The sequence below is a fragment of the Podarcis erhardii genome (assembly GCF_964252035.2).
Source record: "Podarcis erhardii genome assembly, chromosome: 1".
Lineage (NCBI taxonomy): Eukaryota > Metazoa > Chordata > Lepidosauria > Squamata > Lacertidae > Podarcis > Podarcis erhardii.
In genome coordinates, this window is record NC_138497.1 from 58,473,572 (window position 1) to 58,478,185 (window position 4,614).

Consider the following 4,614-nt stretch of genomic DNA (forward strand, 5'->3'; position numbering starts at 1 on the left):
CTTTACGCCGAGCCGAGGCCTATAAAGGATTCTAGGTACGGAGCGGGGGGGGAGATGGAATTCCAGCCGGGGGCCTTTTCCGCCTGGGCGCTTCCTGATATCGTATTGGCCACGAGCAGGAAGAGGAGGAGCAGGAGGCGCCGGCGGTCCTCGTGCGTTTAGCGTCCGCCCGCTTGCGAAGCGGGCTGGAATTGGTACCCGTGGGCCTTTCTTTCCATTACATACAGATCTTGAGCGTCCCAGTGCCTTCGAGCCCAATCCTCGGCACTTGGTCCCCTATTGGAGACTCTCAGCATAGCGCTGAGCTGAAACCTGCCAATAAAACTGCAACCCCGCTATTTTCAGGTGACAGCAAAAACTGCAAGGTTTTTCGCAGGAGCAATTAGAGTAAGATCTACTATTTGATTATTGATGTAAACCCCCAAAATGCATTGTACATTTTATTCAGTACATTTTATTTTATTGCTATGGCTACTGGCTGATGCAAAGATTCTTCTGATTCTGCAACCCCGTATTTTTTTTTCCCCCGGGAGCGCCTCCACGTTCCGTTTCCAGCTTTGCTTCTCAGCCATGTGCGTTGCCCGCTTCCGTTCCTCGAAGGGCTCCCGTGTATTTTATCCTCGCAAAGAAGAAAAGATCTCACCCTGTGATGCACTCCGTCGTTAACTATCGCCACAACGCAAATAGCGTTGCTGAGAATATAGCCCTGCAGGATGAACTCCCCAAAGCCCATCTGAGTCCAGTATCCTGTTCCTACAGCAGCCAACCATTCGGAAGCCCGTAATCGGGACCTGAGTGTAACAGCAACACTCTTCCCACGTTCCAGTTACAGATAGGTAGCCGTGTTGGTCTGCCATAGTCAAAACAAAATAAAAAAAATCCAGTAGCACCTTAAAGACCAACTAAGTTAGTTCTTGGTATGAGCTTTCATGTGCATGCACACTTCTTCAGATACCTGAAGAATCTGAAGAAGTGTGCATGCACACGAAAGCTCATACCAAGAACTAACTTAGTTGGTCTTTAAGGTGCTACTGGAAGGATTTTTTTTATTTTGTTTTTCTTCCCACGTTGTAATTCCCAACTGGCATTTAGAGGTAGCGCACATAGCTGATACAGGCAGGAGTCCCTGGTAGCCTTATCTACCAAGAAGGCTCAGAATCATGGCCAAAACTTGATGCCAGTCTCTCCTACCTCTTCCTCAGCCTACACAAAAATAAATATATACAGGCCATGCAATTCTTTCTGCTGAATTTTAAGTTTTTGAATCATTGGCTTGACTTAAGTGTTTGTGTGTGTGTTTACAAACACCATTCCTGTTTACCATTTGTAACAGAGCTACCTTTTTAAATAGCTTACAGAAACCACTTTTCCCCCAGAATAGAAACCTCAAAATCTCCAGTAGTAAGACTTAGTAATGAACTTCCAATAATGAGGTTTGGGATAGGGATTAACAGTACAGTTCTAGGCCTGTCTACTCAGAAGTCTTGTTGAATTCAGAGATAACTCCCTGCCAGATAAATATGTATGGGTGTTATGTACTGAGTTGAATAGGATCCAAACTGCAGCAGTCTGATTGGTCCTAGAACAATAGGATCCAAATTGCAGCAGTATGATTGGTTGGCAGGAACCACCCAATCATGCTCCAGATATAACTGAATCCACAACCTGATTGGCTTACAGTAGAATTCCAGAATTAGCCAATCATGTGCAGCCCATTGTGTAAATAATATATATAAAGCAGATACTTTGAGGGGACTTTCATTCATTCCTCCTCACCACTATGAGCTGAATAAAGAGCATGAAATCACTTTGCGACTCTGAGTATATTTCAGCATTGTAGTCTTATGGCTAAGCAAATTAACTTGAGGTTCAGGAACACAGCTGCATTATACAGTCTATATCAATTGATTCATCTGGCTCAGTATTGTGTACACTGGCCGAGGGGGGTGGTGATTCAGGTATGGCACAATTTCCAGTTTAGCCTACAAGGCAGGGGCAGCCCAGTCCATTTTGTCACCTGAGGTGAATCAGAAATTGCCACCTCCTGTCCCCACTGCTGTCACACCCCCACACACACACTTTCACTGCCACTGAGAGGGGGGCATTCTGGCAGTGGTGGAAGCGGGCAAAACGCTGCCTCTTGTGCTTCCGCTACCAGAAGCAGGCATTTCATCACATCTCATGGGCAGGCTGGCTCTGCTACAAGGCATTTTACCCAACTGCCCCACACCTGGGATCTACATCGTGGGCAGGTGGAGATGTGGCTGTGGTAGCCAGTGAACAATTAGGAGCCTTAAAGTGCATTGTCAATAAACACGTACTCTACCACAGAGCCATGGCCCTTACTGATGGTATTGTCAAGATGCAAGCCTCACATGCACACGATTGTGTTTTCAAATTGCTCCCCAGCAGGGCTTTTTTCAGCCAGAACTCAGGTCCAGCACCTCTCAGATGGGCGCCTCTAAAATGACAAGAAAACAAGGGGAGTTCATGGAAAGTTCCAATACCTATTTTTCAAGAAAAATAGCACTGCTCCCTAGTTTGTGGGTGCTTTACAACATAAGCCTGTGCTTTACTCTGAAGTGAGCTCTACATGGGACAAGTGCCTAGTGAGTAGGAAGTGTAGGTAAATAACTTATTTAAATCACCTGTCTTTTAGGCACATACATGTAAAGTACCTTCTCGAATAGAACAAATCATTTTAGTGTCACGTAGCACACCCTACATATTTTCATTGTAGTCCACCAACTAGATCAAGGAAGTTTGATTTAGTCCCAGATGTCTGTTTGCGGGGACGGAAGCGCAGGGCTGGAAAGCAGGAGTCCTATTTTTCTCCATTCACACTCAAGATATATAAAACATGACTACACAGTAAACAAATATAACTTCTCAAAAGACAAATATATAGCATAATGGTTATCAGGACTAGGTGTCATTTTTCAGCCATTTGTAATACGGGTCACATTCAGACCATATATAACACACTAGGATATCACTCTTAAGGGTGCTGAGGGTTGTGAGACCACCGGTGTTCCCTTGCCAATTTCCTGAGAATAGGGATTGTTAAATCACTGGGAATTATAGTTTTGGGAGGGGATTAGAGGTCTCCAAGAAGTCTCAGCACACTTAACAAGTATTACAGTGGTATCAGTGTTTTAAATGTATGGCATGAAGGTGGCCATTCTCTGTGTTTTCTTCTCTATTCAGGCTTGAAACAGTTGCTGCAAATGAAACAAGTATCCCAGTGTAGTTGTTTCTTCTGTGTAACCTTTAGCAATGTGGATGATCATTGTGAACTTCAGAAGTGTATCCATGAACATTGAACCACAGTATTAAGAAGATTCAAAATCACAGAAAGGAGACAGGCTTAAGATGAATGGAAGTGTTGAACATTAGGCAGTTGCACAGGGCAGTTCAACAGGAAATACAACCTTCATGGAGATTTTTATTCCTAATGTTTGTTTTTAAAAAGAGTAACAAACTGAAGACAAATACATGACTAATTTGACATTAGTTTCAGAGTTGGATCTGCAGAGATCAGCCCTATGTATGCAGTTTATAACAGATGGGTGTTGCTACGTTGACACGCTATTCGGCTTGTGCTGCTGCCATTATAGAATTTTGCTTGTAGAATGGTGCTTAAAAGGGGGGCTTCGTTGACAAAAAAAGGTAGTGAGTAAACATGTTGAGCATGAATTTCCAATAGCCAAAGACTGTAGTATTGGGTAAGAGTTTACTACTTCCTGAATCAAGGCAAAACAGCATAACAGCAAAGATGCTGCAGAATAAACAGAGGTGGGAATTCAAGCATCTTCGTCATGGTATCGAATGAACTGACCATCAGTTCATTTCACTGCAGGTGAAATATTATGCAGCTTCTCTATTCAGGCATTAACACCCTGAAACATGGGTTTCGTTCACATATCCACTTTTACATTAACTATAGTGTTGTGAGTGTCTTCTCAATTTAATTAAAATCAGTTCTGGAGCCTAGTTTTAACTAGCATTATCTTTTGAAAACTTTGTACTTAATAAGCTAGAGTTTTGACTCTTCTGAAAAAGTAGACTTGTGTCTATAGTAATTACTCTGAAGACGGGTGGAGAACCTGTGGCCTTTCCAATGTTGCTCAGCTCCAACACCTATCAGTCCCAGCCAGCACGCTCAATGCTCAGGAATGATGGGAGTCTCAGGTTTCCTGAAAATACTAGGTGTACCTAATTGCCTGTCTACATTTACATTAGAAGTGTAGTCCCATGTCAGATTCCTTTACTATACGCTGAAATTTCACAACTGTGCCAGCAGTGTTATTTAAATATTACCTGACTTTCACCCTAAAATTATAGGATGGGTTGTGATTTAAAATACATTTAGAAGTTTTAAAAAACTTATTACAAAAATGCAATCACAAAATTTAGGTGAGAAATTATGCAACCACATGCTTCTTCTTTGCACACACACCCAGTTGTGTTTAAAACCAGGCTTCCTTCCTTTCTGTGATCTAGGATGCAAATTATCTGTACTGGCAGAAGTTCATTTGGAAGAAACTGGTGGCGAGATTTCAAGTAAAATCATGATTGCTGGTGATGTCAGTGTGAAAATAATAAAGCTTATAA